Source organism: Jaculus jaculus, chromosome 12, assembly GCF_020740685.1.
Source record: "Jaculus jaculus isolate mJacJac1 chromosome 12, mJacJac1.mat.Y.cur, whole genome shotgun sequence".
Classification (NCBI taxonomy): domain Eukaryota; kingdom Metazoa; phylum Chordata; class Mammalia; order Rodentia; family Dipodidae; genus Jaculus; species Jaculus jaculus.
Window position 1 is genome coordinate 90,234,678 of NC_059113.1, and position 19,693 is coordinate 90,254,370.

At 38.5% G+C, this 19,693-nt stretch overlaps 1 protein-coding gene across 1 annotated transcript in view; it reads right to left on the reverse strand.

The window, feature by feature from the left end:
- Inpp4b (inositol polyphosphate-4-phosphatase type II B) overlaps positions 1-19,693 on the reverse strand; it is a 507,192-nt gene that overhangs the window by 5,563 nt on the left and 481,936 nt on the right. The window lies entirely within an intron of this gene.

Sequence of the window (19,693 nt, forward strand, 5' to 3'; positions counted from 1 at the left end):
TCTTTGTTTCACCAGTGATGATACATCTTACAAAATTAAACCCTAGGCCAGGCCCCATGCCATTATTGCCTTCGGAAAGATATGATGAAAGTCTCTATTGTTCTTAACAGATATTTCACCTTTAATAAACTCTTTAAATATAATTTGTTCCACAATACAGCTTCACTTTAGTTTCATAAATATATCTGCCTTATATAACTTCTCCACAAATTAATTTCTCAGTCTCTTAAAACACATTAAAATCTCTATGTAGCCCTAAGGATGCAGGTTCTAGGAATAAGGCATTTAATTTATTAAGTCTGGCCCTCTAGATTTGTAAAGGAAAGTTTCATCTCTATGTGACTTCATTATGTTAGCTGTGCAATGAAGAGAGAAAATGGCTTTCTGAATAGCCTGCCCCAAGACTCAGCTTTGTGAAGGAAGAGTCAGCACTCATTCACAATAGTACAAAAGTCACAGGTGCTAAAAAATGGCACAAGACACAGATGAGACCTCATTAAAAAGAATAGAAAAGTGCTCTGACAGCCAAATCAACCCAAACAATAGTTACAAACAGGTTAATTTAATTACAAAACATAAATAGCCATTCTTTCCATAAAGTTATTTGACACAGAAGCAAGGAAACAAGATGGTAAGGAACAGGTTAAGAAACCAAACAGAAGTTTCTGTCAGCCAACGGCAACTACATTATTAGCACAGTGGAAATAAAGTCTGTAACCTCCCTCATCCTCGGAGTTTACTCAAGGTTTCACTCTGTTGTGCAAAGTCAGTCGTAATTTCTTTAATAAATTTAATGGGAAAGGAAGAGGAGGCTCAGAACTTCAAGCTTTCAGGATTCTGTTGTCTTATTCCAGAGAAAGTAATTGAAAAATTCTTCTTGAGTTAGTTAACATTAACAGTGGGAAAGGTTTTCCATGAACAAAAGAGCAAAATAATTCACTTAATGCATAGTACTTTTTGCTTTTGAGATTTTTAGGAAAAACTAACAGAAACACAATTCAAAGATTTCTGATTTCTTTTTTTCCCCCTTTAAATTCTGTGAATCTGAAAATGTAGAAATATTACAACATTGTCCCCATAATTGAAAGTCCAGTGTCATCGGTAGAAAAGAAAGGAATACAACACAAAGCTTATTGGTATTTGGCTAATAGTAATGCAAGACTTAGAATGAGCCACACCACGAGCAGGTGTGAGCTGACAAGAAGCAAGGCGACAGGATAGAAGTGGCGAGAAGTTGGCTTGTTATCAGTTAGACAGCCCGTTTCAGGATCATCAGATTCATTCAAGGCTCCCTGGGCTTGCCTGCTGTTAAACAGGGAGGAGTTAGGGGAGAGAGAAAGAAAACAGTATAGCATTCACACAACAGAGAAGTACAACCTTAAATACTTTAAAAAAAACAAACATGTCATTATCTTATGCATTACAACTGTTTTGGAAGAAGTTTGTACAAAAGCCAAGCATCCCCAACTGCATTCTGTGTCTTGTTTATAATATGTTAAGTTGACAAAGGGCTTCTTAGAAAGGCTATCTCCTTCTGCTTTCTATGCCAGAAGGAAGAAAAACTGAGATGTTATGATATTCATGTGGTCTGAATCAAAATGTACAAGGGAGAATATTTTAAGCATAATAGAACTAGTAAACAAGACTGTGAATAAAAATTAAACTGTGGATCAGCTCATAAAAAATAATTTGGTAAATATAATCTTTGGGAAATGATATAAAGATGAAATGAAACACAGGGTGTGGTGAGGCAAATGGATATGCCTGGCACATTAAACATATCCTCTCCTGCTTCTGCAGCTATGCAATGTGTTTGAGGTTGTAAAAATGATTTATTAAAATGGGTTGGTCTTTAAAATGAATGAAACATCTGACATGTCATCCTTGCCAGCCATGGTATTAGTTTAACAAAATCCAACTCAGCACCCTTCTGTTAGTTTCAGCTCATAAATTATTTTGTCTCCTACTAATCTTATTTGGGTAGGAACGAGTCTAACTCCTATGAAGTCCTTCTGTGAAAAAGAGGCCAATTGCAGTTAAACTAGAAAACTAGAGGTTGAATTTCCATATTCATATGCATTTTGTATGACAAAAAACAGTTCTAATTGTGGTACAGCTGAAGTATACATTCAGAATCTCAATTGCATCCAATGGTTAAAAAGTGGTTTAATATCTATTGGCTCCTCCTACATTTTGAAGGAGAGAAAGGGTTCATATTGTCTTATGAAAAGTACCAAGCAGTGGAAATTTCCACAAAGGTCACTAAGTTATGGCCTTTTCTTACCCATGTACAGTTCCTTAATATTTTGTAAGAGTGACATTTGAGCGGAAGCTGAAAATAGCAGTGGCCACATTTGGATCAACAGGCATAATTTTCTGTAACAACAACTAGAATTAGTTTAAACTTCTAAATGAACAATGTTATGCTGTGGGCTGATACTGTCTTCATTGCTTTAAGACCTAAGGGTTGTATAATCAGTGACAAATTCAATTACCTAGAAAGCTAAGGGCTTACCAAACAAAGGAGGTTGTTTTAAAATTATGTAACTCATATTGTTAATTATATAAATAATTTGATTACATTTTCAACTTTCCACTACATGTTTGATAGAAAATGTGCAACAGAATTATAGGCACTGAAACATTTGAATATAAGATAAACAACCATGCATATATTATTATTTCTTTTTATATAAAATTTCTTTTATTCATGTTTGTTTGTTTTTTGAGGTATGGTCTGGCTGTAGCCCACGCTGACCTGGAATTCATTATGTAGTCTCAGGCTGGCCTCAAACTCACAGTGAACCTCCTATCTCAGCCTCTTGAGTGCTGGGATTAAAGGCATGCACCACCACACTCAGCTTTTTTTTTTTTTTAAATTTGAAATGCTTCAATTGTTTATAAATCCAAGAGAAATCATTTTTTTCATTCCTGAAGCCATTTTCATTTAGCATCTACTTTGAGCCAGCCACTGTTCTGTACAAGGGAAATGCAGTGAAGGACAACTTCTGCCTTGATAAGGTTTATTTTCCAGTTTTAGAAAGAGAAATGGATGAGTATCACGAGAGCAGAAAGTACAACAGGAGAGCATTGTCTATGAGTTTAAACAGACAAGAGCAAGGAGGTATGTGGTCAAAGACTGAGGATACAGAGGGAGAAAGTCCTAGGAATGCTAAGTTACTTTACGTATTGTGGTCAGCTATTCCTGACAGGGGCCTTTATCTAAAAGACTTGTATCTTATGCATGAAGACAAAGGGACATGCGAAGGTGCTAGCACAACCTTGCTCAGTCTGCCTGGGATTCAAGGAAGAGGGTGAGGGAGGTGGGCCATTGGGATGAATAGACAGACAAATTGGAGGAGAGACTCCACAACAATGGACCTCACACTCCTAAATGTGGGAAAGGATATTATGGTCACTGGGTAGCCTTCAGAATAATTTTCTAAGGCAGGCATGTATATCAGTGGTGGTTCTAGCAAACACTCGCTGGAAACCAAGGACTACATGAGAACTTCCAAATTTCCAGTAGGTACCTCTTTCTTTAAAATTTTAGGTCTTCAAATATTCTATAAGTCATGTATTCCTAATATGGCAGATATAGAAACAATTGAGACCCAGCAAGACCCATCACGGATGCATTTCTTTCACATGTAACTTGAGTGGTCCTGGGCAACCTTGTAAATATGTCATATCTTAATTCCCTTATGTATAAAAAGGTGATAATAACAACCTATGTTATATATCTTTATCTGTCTATCTTCTATCTATCTATCTATACACACATGCTGTGAAGTAGGGCACAAGAATACATGTATGCATGTGCTTAGAAAAGAGTATACATATGACATATATTCAATAATAATTGTTGGTTGTTCAAATATAATATGGCCACTGCAGAATCATGAGTTTGAATACTTAATCTCCAGTTAGTGGTGCTGTTCATGAAGGGTATAGAACCTTTGGCAGGAAGAATCTTGCTGGAGGAAATATGTCACTAGGGGTGGGCTTTGAGGATTATAGTCCAGCCCCATCTAGCCCTTTGTCATTCTCTCTCTTTGCCTCTCCCTGTTATTCTCCCTCTCTTTCTCTCCCTCCCCAACTTTCTCTCCTCTTCCTTCATGTGCCTATGGCAGTGCACACACTGGTATCCTTTCAATTCTTTCCTGGCCAGTATGATTTTCCCCAACCCTTTCATTCCTTCAGCTGCTTCTAGTAAGGGATTTTGTCCTAGCAATGAGGAAAAAACTGATAGAATTAGCTAATACGTACATCTTGGCAGTGCAGGTAGAAACTTTTTAACTAGGGAAGATACAAAACAAGATTGCAAGTCCTGGGTCGCAAAAGTGGGAGTGCAGTGAGGTAGCAGAGGGCCAATGGGAGCTGATTCATTTTACCCATATGATTTATATGTCCACACATATCAGTTATGTTCCACTCCAATGGCCACATTATTTAAAACAGAACACATAACTATCTGAAATAATCTCAGAAACCAAGTCGACTACTGTTGTAGTCAGGTTCACCTTGCTGGCAGAAATCACCCAAGGAAGAGCAGTTTTTGGAAAAAAAAAAGGGGGGGAGTTATTTTGGCTTACAGACTTGAGGGGAAGCTCCATGATGGCAGGGGAAACAATGGCATAAGCAAAGAATGGCCATAACCTCCTGACCAACATAAGGTGGACAACAGCAAGAGTGTGCCAAACACTGGCAAGGGACACTTGCCATAGCACCCATAAGCACACCCTCACCAATACACTCTTTCCAGAGGTGTTAATTCCCAAATCTGCATCAGCTGGGAACCTAGCATTCAGAACACCTAAGGTTACGGGGGCCCCTGAATCAAACCACCACAACCATTTTACTATCTACTTGGATAACATCCTTGAAAATAATGGGCCTATATTCTATTTGAACAATTCTGTGAATGAAGAGAAGGTGTTTTTTCAAATAAATTCATTCTTCCTACATTCAACCTGGAGGGGCTGCACTGAAAGCATGGGTACAAACATGTTTAGCATGGAGGGGGATAGCAGGGGGCCCTCTGTGTGTGTGTGTGTGTGTGTGTGTGTGTATGCACATGTGTGCATGTGTGCAGGAAGACCAGAGAGAAGCTGGGTAGATGGACTCCCACATCATTGCCCTGCTACTCAGCTGGAATTCAAAGCCACCTGGCTTATCAAGCTGCCACAGAGTTTATGTTTGAAGCCCTTGATGTGCCACAGAGCAGACAGGTAGCCTTGATACCACCTCCTTGCTCCTGCCAAGAATAGCACAATTGGCCATTTCTTCATGGGCATGGATTTATTTTTAAGGACTCTGATTTACAGAATGTCAAGGAATAATATTAGCAATTTATTCACCAAAAAATATGAGAAATAATAAACCAATGGCTGCCTTTTGAGGTAGCCCAACAATACAAGGTCATTAGCCATAGCTAGCATTGTCTTCAGTGGGAATGTGACATTCTCAGACACTTAAGGACAGTTACTGAATCTGAAGGTTATAAAATTATCGATGCTTCAATGACCTATCAAAACAGTCAACTAAAATAGGAAGTAAAGAGATAGTTCACTTTTAAATTCATCACTGTCTACATGAGGAAGAGACCCCTTGAAAAAGCCAGCATGTATGCCTTGATAATATTTGTTTATTTCCTCCTTTATTTTGGTTCACTGACAGTGCTGAATTTTGGGTTGCAAGTCATCTATCACATATAGCCTCTCAATCATTCATACTTCTAAATAAATGGAAGTTAAATCTTCTAGCTGGGCAATTATTCATTAAGAGTTTTACTACTTGATATTTTATTCCTTTCACTGATATAACTCTTAAAACTCCCCAAAGGAAAACTAGCAATTAAAACTAAATTAAAAAAATTCCTTCTCACCAGTAAGTTGATTTCTTGCCATGCTAAATTGAGACTATTTCATTTTTAAGTACCTGCTTCAAGTCTGGAGCTCTGGGAAAACCATCTTGAAATTATGACTCATAATTTTAAAGCCAATATCATATAGAGAAGATGTGAATTAGGACTCAATAGTCATAGAGTGGCACATTTCAGGCCCTGACCTCCTGAACTTTATCAGACCTCAAACAGGCAGATCTGTGTGAGATGAATATAATACATGATTGGTACCAATGAGAGCTTTTAATTTTCTAAGTTTATTTTAAATATTTCATTTATTTATTTATTTGCAAGCCAAGAGAGATAGAAGAGAGACAGACAGAGATAATGGGTGTGCCAAAGCTTCTAGACTCTGCAAACAAACTCCAGATGTATGCACCATTTTATGCATCTGGCTTTATGTGGGTACTAGAGAACTGAATCCAGGGCATTAGGCTTTGCAGAAAAACATCTTAATTACTGAGCAATCTCTTCAGCTCCCAATGAGAGACTTTAGTGTGGCCCAAGAAATCATAGGTTCAGAGATCTTCAGATTTAAGACTGATACTAAAAGTTATTCAAGTTTCATCTAAATATTCAATAGCTGAGGAAATAAATGTTTCTCTGCCTGTACCTAGCAAGTAAAGATGCCTGATAACACCATTTTTTCTGGTTCACACTTTCCTTATAACACAGTCTAAGATAGAGATATGGAGGTAGGGGTTGAAGAGAAGGCTCAGCAGTTAAAAACACTTGCTAGCAAAGCCTGATGTTTCAGGTTCAATTCCTCAGGACTCAAGTCAACCACAAAGTGGTACATGCATGAATCTGGAGTTCATTTACAATGTGACAAGAGGCCAGGTACACTCATTTCCTGTCATTCTCTCTCTCCCTTTCTCTCTCTCTCTCTTCTCTCTCTCTCTCTCTCTCTCTCTTTGAAAATAATAAGAATATTTTTTAAAAGAGAGAATATTTTTTCAGTTTAGTTCAGGGTTCTGAAATTGGTTGACCTAAAATATAAACATACATGATCATTCTAAACTTCAAATACTCACGTTATCACATTTTGTACTATGTAGATGTTTTAGCTTTATAGGTATCTAGAAAAACAAGATATCTAATAAACAGAAACAGCAAGCTTTTGTATGGTGTGTAAACATTGCCTTAAAAGAAAAATACGCTTAAAATTATAACTCAAGAGTACATAGAGCACAGTGACTTGGGATTAAACATAAAAATTTAAATCTAAAAATCTAAATTAACTGAAAAGTAAAAGAGAATTAATGAGATATTATGATGATGGGAAATGATAATTCTTTCCATCAAATCATTATCTAAGAACCAATTTCTGTTTTGATCTTTAAATTTTAGAAAAGGGAATATTCAGAGTCAGCACCAAAAGTAATATGACATTAGGACTAAGGAGAAAACTTGTGATGAAATGTTTAAAGTTAGTTTGTTTAGATGGAAAAAAAGGCTAGCAGGCAATGTGCTAGTTATTTTTAAGCATATCTAAGCTATGGTAAAATAAACTTGATGTATCTCTTTGTGGTTTGCTCTCTAGTTGTCCTTCTTCCTCGTGTTCTTGGAGGTTGTGGTTTTAAGGCTGTGCCCCAAGGATTTTCAGAGCATTGGAAGCAAGAGCCACCTGAGCTAAATAGATTTTCCCTCTGTCATGACAGAGGAAATATGAAGTGTCCATTAGGAGGGCTGATGCATAGTAACGGTAGGTGTGAGGGCTGAAAAAATAGCGGAGAGGGAAGAAGGCGGGAAGAAGAGAGAGACAGACACAAGGTGTCTGAGGGCAAGACAAGGGGTAGAGGCTTCTATGCACATGCTGAGCGAGGACCACTAGAGGTAGGACTGCTGGACACACAAGAAAGAGACGAGCTCTGTACCTCTGTTCAAGGTCAGCTTCACCAAAGGTTCACATCTGGAGTTCTACTTGGGTACAGGGAGATGAGAGGGTTTCATGACAGCTGAGGAGTAGGGACTGAGGATCAGAAAGCAGTTGACTAATGACACACAAGCTCCAAGCTCCAAGGCCAGGTGAGGTCTGTGGCATCAGGCAATCCCACAACAGGGGGGATAACTTTCACCCACCTGGATGGACACAAGCTTGAATGTGAAATGAAACTTATTTAAAGAAATAAAATAAAAAGCAACAAAACACCCTGTCTTCCCTATACTAGGGGACATAACAATAAGACATTTCTGGAGACATGATTATAAAGGTATGCATTTTCAACTAATTGTCTCACAACTACATAATTGTGTTTTTCTCTATAACAGAGCTCCAACAAGATGTCTTTGTGTTTCTAAATTACACACACACACACACACACACACACACACACACAGTCTCAGTGTATCCTGGGCTATGGAGGAATGTGCTACATGCACAGGCTGAACTCAACCTTTGAGCATTCTTCCTGGTTCTGCCTCCCAGATTCTAGTATTATACTCAAGGGCCACCATGCCAAGCTTCTAGTTTCTCTAGTTCAAAAAATCTTGCCTTTTTTGTTTTTGCCATTTTATGCTGATGAATCTTAAATCTATCTCTCCGGTTCAAGCCTTTGGGGTTCTGTGAGTTACAAACACACCCACTGGACTTTCCAGTTAGATGTTTGACATTTGGAAGCAACAAGGCCAAAATGCAACTTAGGTCCCACAACTCTAGGAGAACTGAAGAATATTTTATTTATTTCAGGGTCAAATAACCTTCACTGATATTCTGTGAAGAACATAACTCAATCAGTGGGTCAAGGGGAATATTTGTAAGCACACAGTTTGGATGGTGATGATTAATGATTGGTTCAAACTCCACTCCAGCCATTTCAGATGAAGCTTCACCAGAAGTAAGAGTCTATTACTGAGAAACAATGATTAGAGCCATCTAGTGGACCCTGGTACTGTAGATGCAACGTGGTAAGAGTTCCGAGAACAATATAGAAAATCTAAGGGGTCATTCAATAAGAGATGAGATGAATTTCCTCCTTGAGTGAGGTTCAAGAGCTTAGCTCTCTTTGTGCTGAGGAGCTGAAAATATTTCCACTTCCCTGCAGGTGGATAGTCAGTCTTTATGCTTTTTATTATTATTTTTTTAAGGTGAAGCTTTATATGAATGCACAAAGTGTTGGTGCCATCATTCCCCTCCTCCCTGCCCCCACTCCACTGAGGGCCCCCTTAGTGGGATTGCTCATATTCACCATTTAGTTGTGGGTGATGAGCTGTGTGAGCAGCCTGCACAATCATTGCTATCTTAGCAAGTTTGTCCCCCTGAGGGAATCTGTGTGTCAGCTGGACTCCTCCCTGGAGGCTGTTTGTGACATGTTGTTAGGACATACTTGTGATGATATATTGCATGATTTTATGGTGTGTCAAAGTGGAAAAGTTGGGACTTAGTGAAACTTACTAAGAGCACAGGAGTTGAGAATACAGGAAGACACGGTTCTGTGAGGACAGGGGCAAGGGAACAGTATTTGGGCTACAGCAGTAGGGATGCTGACAAGTGGCCCTGCTTGCAGAGGGAGGAAGCGTCAGTGAGGGCCTGGTGCACCAGGGTCTCCAGCCACTGCAAACGAACTCCAGATGCGTGCACCCCCTTGTGCATCTGGCTAATGTGGGTCCTGGGGAATCGAGCCTCGAACCAGGGTCCTTCGGCTTCACAGCCAAGTGCTTAACTGCTAAACCAACTCTCCAGCCCTAGACTTTCTTTTTTAAAAAATATTTATTTATTTATTTATTTGACAGACAAAGAGGGAGAAAGAGAGTGTGAGAGAATGAATGGGCGCGCCAGGGCTTCCAGCCACTGTAAACAAACTCCAGACAAGTGTACCCCTCCTGCACCTGGCTGACGTGGGTCCTGGGGAATCAACGTGGGTCCTTTGGCTTTGCAGGCAAACGCCTTAACTGCTAAGCCATCCCACCAGTCCCTGAATGGACTTTCAATAGATAGCATTTGCCAGGGGCTGGCACAGTGGTGGGGAGAGAGGCATGGGAACCAGACAAGGGCACACACAATTGGGAATGACCAATCGTGTGCTTCGACTGCAGTGAAGGACAGCACAGAACCCACCAAAGACAGGGAAAGTAAATGTGCGGGTAGCTCCTTCTCTGACTTACCTATAAACACCTTACAATAAGAACTTCGACTAGCATATTTAAGAATAAGATACAGTTATGTTACACGTGCTCCTGTGATAATGAGATCAAACCCCTTACACAATATTTTTTAGGAGGTCTCTGGAGCAGCCGAGTGTTATCATGATCTTTGTGCCCCAAAGATACAGTGCCTAGTCACAGCAAGTAGGAGGGCTCTAGGCAGGACTGAAACATGGATAGAAATAAAAGTTCCATCTCATTTCTGAGAAAGATAACAAAAAACAATACATCAGAGAAAAGACAGCCTGTTCAACAAGTGGTACTGCTAAATGGGGATAGTCATGTGTAGAAGAATGAAACCTTTCCCCTTACCAGTTATAAAAGTCTTTTTCAAAACAGGGCAAAGATTTATTGCAACACCTTAAACTTTGAAACTACTATAGGGAAAGTACATTCTGGTATAGGTAAAAGTAATTGCTTATAGGAAAGGAGTCTAAGGCTTTAGTAAACAATGACAAGCATGGGTAAATGAGATTGTACAAAATTAATATGCTTCTGCACAGCAAAAGGAACAGTTTAGCAGAGTGAAGATACAGGCTACATAATGAGGGAGGAATCTTTGCTAGTTACACATCTCACAGGGGATAATGTCGAAAATATATCTATAGGATTAAAAGATTAATCACAAAAGCCTCACCAATTATTTATTCAAATATGGACTATTGAAAAAAAGAAGTTTGCAAAAAAATGTTGCAAAAAATGAAGTATAAATGTCAAATAAATATGTGACAAAATGCTCAACATCCGTAGCCCTTGGGGAAATGCAAAATCAAGGTGAACATTAAAGAAACAACAATCACAAATGCTAGTGGAGATGGTGATGGGCGGGAATCCTTGAACATTTCTGGTGGGGATGGAATCCAGTGTAGGCACCAGGGATACTAACATGGAGGCTATTCAAAACCTCAAACTATTGTCAGAATCTAACTCTACTTGCCTCAGAAGTGTTCACCCTAGCCAAGTTATAGAATCAGCCTACGTGATCACTGACAGGTAAATAGATAAATAAAATGTAGCATATATGCACAGTAGGGTTTTATTCATCCATAATGACATAATTCTATTACTTTCAAGAAAATGGATGTAACTGGAGATCATTATATTCAACAAAATAAGCCATATGAAGAAAGATAATTATCATGTTTATTCTCATATGTGAAACCTATATCATATTTACATATATATTACATATATATATTTATATGCATATATGACAACTATCTGGATAGGACAAAGAGAGTAAATACTACAGGGGAGGAGAGAACATGATAGAGAAAGTAATGGAGGAGAGGAGGTCTCCAGGTGTGGTGGCATATGCCTGTGGTCCCAGCTACTCAGAATGCTGAGGCTGGAGGATTTCTTGAGTCCATGAGTTCTGGACAGCAGTGTACTATGCTGATGAGGTGTCTGCACTAAGATAGCATCAATGTAATAACCTCACAGGAGAATATCATGGGGGTTGAATGGGTCAAAGCACATGAATGACTTGAGAAAATTCATCATTCTTGCAATGAGTATATGGTGATAAAATATGAGAAAGAACAAGTATGACATTAAACAATTTATACTTTTTTCACTTACTAAATACAAACTTGTTAAAATGACCTGGAATGACAGTTCACTCTTAAAAAAATAATATCTGTTGAACATAAAAGATGCTTTAGAGCTCTGTTAAAATTAAAATTACCTATAATCAAAGAAGATGAAAAGAGAACCCAAACCAAGAGAGGATGGTATGGCTTCAGCCTTGTAGATTCCTGGGTACCTGTAAGGAGCTCTGACACAACTCGAGCTTGTGACTAAAAGGTAAATGGAGGTACAGCAGTGTTGAAGGCAACTCAGAAGGAAAGAGCATATTTGCAAGGATACCTGAAGACACATGTAGGGAATTGTGAAGTACCTAGATTGACTCTACTCTAGTGATAAGAAAAGGAGGTAGTGAGAAGGTAGGAAAAAAAGTGATTCCTTTTGAAACAAGAGAGGTCTAAATTCTAGTATTTAAACTACTCTATGGAAAGAGCCATGGTCATTGTTGGGAAGAAGGTTCATGAATAGAAGCACTTGTCTGTGTATCCTGAGTATCCAGCACCTTCCTATGTAAGAAGCATGTGAGGCCACGTGATCCTATAACCCAGGGGAGGGGAAGAGACAGGGGAGTTGCTGTGATTGTTGGTCAAACAGTCTGATTGAAAATTGTACCTTTGGGTTTAATGAGAAACCCTGTATCTAGAAAACAGTATGGAAGATCAATAGAGGAGAACATCCTTCATTCTCCTCTGCCTTCTGCATGCATTTGAATGGGATCCACACACTTGTACACACATGCTCAGACACTGTGCATATACATATACTATATCTATCTATCTATCTATCTATCTATCTATCTATCTATCTATCTATCTATCTACCTATATAGATAGATAGATAGATAGATAGATAGATAGATAGATAGATATAGATATAGATATATATGCCATACAATACCTATTATACAACCAATAAATATATTACAAAAATAAATGAAAATAAAATCGATGTCATGGGGTGGGAAGTGAGCTAGAGATTAAGGAAGTTGGCCAATGGGAACAATTAAGAGATTCCTTCAGGAGCCATGTGATACACCAAACAGTTCTGGAGTAAAGCAAGAGAAGTAGAAATGAATAGAAGACCACATGAGAGAGATGAGATGACAATTAACATCTTAGAGAACTTAATTTATGAGAACTGTGGACAGAGCTATCCACTATAAACTGGAAGGCAGGAATCAATATTTTGGCTCAGATATTCTATCTTCCCTTCTCTGTGCCCTTCTGTAAGTACACTGAAGCAGATACTCACATAGGCTCTAATGGAGTCATCCTTTGTGGCAGGAGCACCAGGGCTTGCAACGACCATGTTTGTCAAACAGATGGCCATCAGGAAGACAGAATAATGTCACCCCCCACCCCAGCCAATTGTGGTAATTGCTTGGATGGAGCTAACTTTTCTGATTAAAATAAAAAGTGTTTCAATAGTCTGATTCTAGTAGCACCAAGAGAACAATAAGGTCCCCACAGTTTCCTTTCCCCTCCATTTTGTGTGTGCTCTGTTCTACATCAGTCAGAAATCAAATTCTGTATCGACCATTTTGTCCAACTGAGTAAGGCACAGATACTGAGCTTGGAAATGGAGTATTATTCCCTTTCTTTTCTTTTCTGTTCACCTCCCTCCTAAATTGCCTAAAGCTTTTCTTCCCCCTCAGAATGCTGGTATTGAAAGAGACTCTTGGAGTCCCTGTAGTCCAGCCTCTGTATTTTTCAAAAGAAGAATCTCAGGCCTCCAGGGGAGGATAAGGGCCCATTAGCAGTCTACAGGGCACAGAGCTGGGGCTGTGTGCAGAGCTGGATTAATGACATTCTGCAGCTCCCACAGAATGAAACAGGCTCTCCTCTCACACTCCATCCTTGACAAAAAAAAGTCACACTCTCACACCTCAGGTTTTATACATTATGAGATGTATGGTCGATTCCTTCCAGAAATGTGCCAAGGGACTGGGAGGGGCAGAGATGAAGACATACATAAGATGTAAGATGTCTTCCTCTGTAATCTGCAGGTGTCTGGGTTCCTTTTCTTATGTGATGAGGCTGTGAAAGTTGCCTTTCTGAGATCGTCTCTATGGCTCCTATGGTACTCATTCACAAAGCATCAGCAAAGATCTCATACAAATAATAAGAGTTATCACTGAGTATTGATTATTTCACAAATGCCTATCCCTTTATCCCTATAGTCTTATTTAGCCTTCCCTTCATTTCACACAATAGGTACAAAGATAAATTTTGCAAGTGAGAAAACACAGAGAAGGGCTAGGAAAATAGTTAAGTAGCTAAAGACACTTGCTCATAAAGTCTGCCAGGCAGATGCAATTCTCCAGTACTCACATAAAGCAAGATGCACAAAGTGGCACATGCATCTAGAGTTTGTTTTCTATCAAGTGGCCCTGGCATGCCCATTCTATTTGCTCCTTTTCCTTGAAAAATTAATAATAAAATAAAATATATTTTTTTAAAAGGAACCTCAGAGAACATAGCTAATCACCCTAAGTAGAGAATTACTTGTCCATGAGTTTAAATTATACTACCTTGGAAGATGATTCAGCACTTATAATCACTTGCTTAGAAAATATGCTATGCAGGGTAGTTTCAAGTAGAGAAATGGGAACCAGAAGAGACAGAATGACAAGATTGAAATAGTTAAGCTAAGAGGAAATCAGATAAGAAAAAAAAAAAATCAACAGTTGTCTAACAAATGACATTGAAGGAGGCAATGGCAGGTTTTCTGGCAACAAACGAGTAACAAAGACCACCGTGGCCATTATGGCTACATACATTATGCCTACCTTTCACATGCTATTGTCATGAGCAGAGTAAACAAGAGAAGCTGATTTATCATGCTATGACTAGCACACATGTACTCAAAACAGCAGTATATGTTAACAAAAGTTTTTTTGGTAGAAATTTTTCCAGAAAAGTAATAGGGAAACCTATTATCACTTAGATCATGAAACAGTCAAGCTGAATTGAGGTGACATGCATTTTCACTATAACAAAAGTGTTATGTACTGGCAAATAGATAATGTTAAATCTGACTTTGTTAGGGTTTTTTGGTTGCTAATTTGGTTATTTTGGCACACAAGTATATGTATAAGAACTAAAATTACAGAAAGTTTATGCTTGATTTTCTGCTTGGGATCATTAGGTGAAATTAAGCTAAATGTAGTTGTGATATTTAATCTCTACTGATATTTAGTCTCTACTTGATTTGCTCACCAATCAAGTAAGTGTGATACTTCTTGGGCAGGTTGGCAAGGACATTCCAAAGATTAGCTGAGGAGGAATACTTCTCCCAGAGTAGACAGCTTATCTATAGGCAGCCTATGTTTAAAAAGATTCTAAGAAAGAGCAGCCATTTCCCCCTGCTTGCTTTATCTCTCCCTGGTGAATGCCTCTGCCCTGGTGTTACCATCTTCTGCTCTCATATATTGGAACCCAGCTTCTTTGGCTTATGGTTCTCCAGAAACACTTCAGGCCTCCAGTGCCAGACTTGGACTGCTAAGGCATGCAGACTTGAGGAGCAGATAGCTGCTGTTGAACTTTTAAGCTTATGTAGTGCAAGCCAGTCTATTAACTCCACTGCATAATATGTAAGAACCTGAAAAGCCCAAGCTTAAGCCCATAAAGAAGATATGCATTTAATTTTCTTTCATTAATGGCACCTGCACATAACTCAAGTGCAGAAACAGTAATAGAACACAAGGTTGCTTTATATATCTAGGGTTCTTAGTAGGATGTAATTATTGTTGATTTGTAGATTCACCGTTTTAGTAAACTGTTAGTTAGAAGCTATGGGACAGTAAGTAAATATGGAATTCAAACATGCAAAAGTTTGGACTACATAAGCATAGAAAATTCTGAGGAATGATAGCAAATAAAGAAATACCACCCCACCCCCACTGCCTACAATGACTGACTGCTGCTTTCACAATTCAAAACCCACAACCCCAGGGGGAATACCAGCAATCCCACTGACCTACTGAGGAGGACCTTCAATGGAATGAGGGCAGGCAGGAGAGAAATTAGGATACCAACATATGATGTGTCCATACAGTGTTTTATATTTAATAAAAATGAATAAACATAAGAAATAAACTATTCATATAAATACGTGATTGGTATTAAAACTTGGCATAGCAGTGATAGCTGGCTAAAATTAGACATTTGTGGGTATGTGGAAACCATTCATTAATGTGTACCTGTATAGAATAGTGATTTTGCCAATAGGGCAGGAATTCATTTTATAGCCAAGCTAATAAACGACCTGTTGAAAAAGACATTAATAGAAGAAGTATCAAGAGCCATTGAAACTAAGTTAAATATCATATCACATTTCTCCAAACCACAAATCAATTAACTAAAGATTTTTGCATCATAGCCATGTGAGGTGGCTTGAGTATTAGGAGCTGATTTTATGACTTTTCATCAAATAAAGAATTAATATGATGAGCTCCAACCCCAACACACTTTTATTCTTTTAATTCCCTTTACCAAATAGAAGCAAATAGATCATTAAAAACAACCTTCTAGGAAGTTGATTATGGAATCAGGGAAAACGGGGTTTCTAAAAATGAGATTCCAATGTTAATCTAGTAGTCACCTGAAGTATTCTTATTTAGAAGTAGGAAGCTTAAATCCCCAGTTACTTGTCTTTAAGAATTAAATGATTATATCTTACTATTTTATATTTCATCAAAAGATCTAGCTATCTCCCTCATTAGATAAAAACATTTTCTACTAAAAAATATTATTAAGAAGGCAGAAGATTAAAATATACATTTTTAGCTCATGGATACTGTAATTCTATGCAGATCTGTGTTTATTTCTAGTAGATAACAGTGTGCATATGGTGATTCTAATACAGGGTAAAACTCATGTACTGTAGAGTCAGGCAATGCTAAGAGTTTGAACCTGTCTATTCTTGTTGTTATCCATGTTACTCAAACAACATTATTTTTTTTCTGACATTCACTTTGCCTCATTGAAGAAATAAGGGTAATAATATCATTTCTACAGTTAATGTGAATGCTAAGTACATGTGTACAAAAACTCAAGTAGAAGTCAGGTGTGGTGGCATACGCCTTTAATCTCAGCACTTGGGAGGCAGAGGTAGGAGGATTGCTGTGAGTTCGAGGCCACCCTGAGACTGCATAGTGAATTTCAGGTCAGCCTGGGTTACAGTGAAACCCTACCTCAAAAAAACAAAGCCAGAAAGAAACAAACAAAAACTCAAATAGTAGACTTGCAGACCTATAGTAGTTTAGTGAGTCTCTTGTATTTAAGTATTTGAAAAATACTTAAATGGTAACTGCAATTAGTAGTGTTACTATATTGATGTTTTTATTGAACAAATGATAATGTAATAATCCATAAGTATTTCTATCATTTTGATACACTTTGAAAAGTATAGGATGGAAATTAGAATGGTCTCTGTAAAATGTATATCATAGAGTTGACTTCCAAACAAAAACAGTTTACTGTTATTCATCATTATATAAATATTTGTGTGTGCATGTATGCAGTTAATATCACAATACTTTAAATCTTTTTAAATGTGAAGTAAGATTTGATGGCATATTGGACAGAAATTTTATTTTAGCAAAAGTGATCCATAAGATCTCTAAAGTAGTAAGTTCATCATCATTTCAATATGGATAATAGAGGTGGCAAAAATGTTACCAGTGGATAATGAAGTGGTGGTACATATACACAGGAATTCTATTCAGCAGTAAGACAAAAAAATGATACAGATAAAACTGTAGGAAAATGGTTGGACTTGGAATAGATCATTCTCAGCAAACACACACAATCACAGAAAGATAAATGCCACATGTTCTCACTCACCTGTGGTTCCTAACCTGGATCAACTTGAGTTGCTGGCATACCAAATAGGCAACTTGAGGCCCAGACAACAAGGGTAGAAGGGTTTGAGGGAGGGAAGAGAAAGGGAGGGGAACCTTTCTCCTTGAAGGTGGATTAAAAGATATAAGCCTCAAAAAGAATATAGGGAGAGTGCTGGAAAAGAAGGACCATGGAGAGGGTGGAATGAAGCCTAATCTTAAAAAAAAAAAAAAAAAAAGGCTCTGACCTGTAACTCACAGTACTAGAAATAGGTGCTACCCACATTGAGCTGTTGAATGGAGAGACCTACAAGGGCCCCAAACAGGTAAAAGGTAAGACCCTATTGCTGAAAACACCATATACTGTCAACACAGAACTCGGAGAGACCTGGCTGAAATCCAGAAGAGAGCTAGTCCTCAGACACTGAGCCTGTCTAGTGCTGGAAAGCACTATATGAGCTACTGGGGGAAAGTGACCAACAATAGTGTGAAAAAGCAGGAGTCTAAGCTACCATGGCTTTCTGATTGGCTAAGAGTTCTGCTTAGTAGATAGGAACCCATATCTGGAACTAGGAACCAGGTCAGAATCCAATGAAGACAAAGATTATGCTTTCCAACGTCAATCCCACACTAGTCTTTGGCTTAAAGAGGGACTACATCCATCCATCAAATTATCCCTAAATTAATAGTTCTCATCCAATTTAACCTATGCTGACTGTACTCTCTGTTGGAGAATCTGTTTTTCTTTTTCTGAAGGTTGTGTGCCCGGAGGAGATAAACCACTCCTCACATCTCAGGCAAGGCCCAGGCAAAACCACAGAGGATGTGCGGAGATGAACAAAAGTTCTGCTTCCACTGTGAGCTTTATAATCAGTGCCATGGTGAAGGAGACAGATGTTGTGGATGCTGAACACTTACCAATGCAGAAACCCAGAGACTCCAAAGAGCTCATCACTGAAGTAGATTGAAAACACACCCAAAAAGGCTCAGGGTATTTTTCCAAAGAGGGACTGGAAAGATTATAAGAGCCACAGGTTGGGATGTCATGCCCAGAGATATTGCCTCCCCCCAAATAATTGACTGCTGCTCTCACAAGGCACAATGCACAACCCCATGGGGAATATCAGCAACCTCACGGAGGAGGGCCCCCCTGCAGAATGAGAGCAGGGAGGAAGGAAAATATGGTATCAACACTTGATCTATCAATAAAAGTATGCTCTTAATTAAAAAAATAATGTCACCCAAGTGTAGGGTCTAGCTGGAGTTGGAAATAAGTTGAGTGGAAGAGGGGATGGGCAGTGATTTATGGTAAAGGGTATTATGATCAATCCACATTATGTTCAAGTAAGAAAAATTGTTAAATAGAGAAAATTTACTTAAAATAATACTTTCATGCTTTTTTATATGTTATAGTGCTAATTTCTTCTCTACTTCTATTTGATGTTTAACATAATTGGTCATTGACCACAGCACTGAGTCAGTCAGTCTTATAATTTATCTCAGTCTACATGAAGTACTATTAAGTTATAATAATGTTTTGAGAGAAAGAGAGAGGCAGTTAGGGAGGGAGGAAGAGAGAGAATGGGCACCCCAGGGCATCCAGCCACTGCCAAAACAAACAAACAAACAAACAAAAAACACACTCCAGACACATATGCCACGTTATACATCTGGCTAACACGGGTGCTGGGGATTTGGACATCGGTCCTTTGGCTTTGCAGTGAAGCATTATTAACCACTAAGCCATCTATCCAACCAAAGAAAAATAATTTTTTTCTCAATTTTTATTAACGTTTTCGATGATTATAAAAAATATCCCCCTGGTAATATCCTCCCCTCCACTTTCCCCTTTGAAATTCCATTCTCCATCATATCCCCTCCCCATCTCAATCAGTCTCTCTTTTATTTTGATGTCATGGTCTAAAAAATAGTATTTTTTATATAAGAATGTGGCATATAGAATCTATTCTGCTATGCAGAAGAGAGAAGTAAAGGAAGGAGCAAGAGGAATGGGCTCTGTCTTGGAGCCCTCCCTGATTGCTAGTGTATATGTAAACTGATCAAGGCTTGACTGATACGCTCATCTACAGAGCTGACCTGACTCTAAGCCTAATGTCTCCTGTATCTCAACATTTCTGTGATGTGCTGGATAAGCTCTAACTCTGTATTTCTAACTCTATGTACTATGTATAGGTTCCTGCCCCCTACTTTCTCTC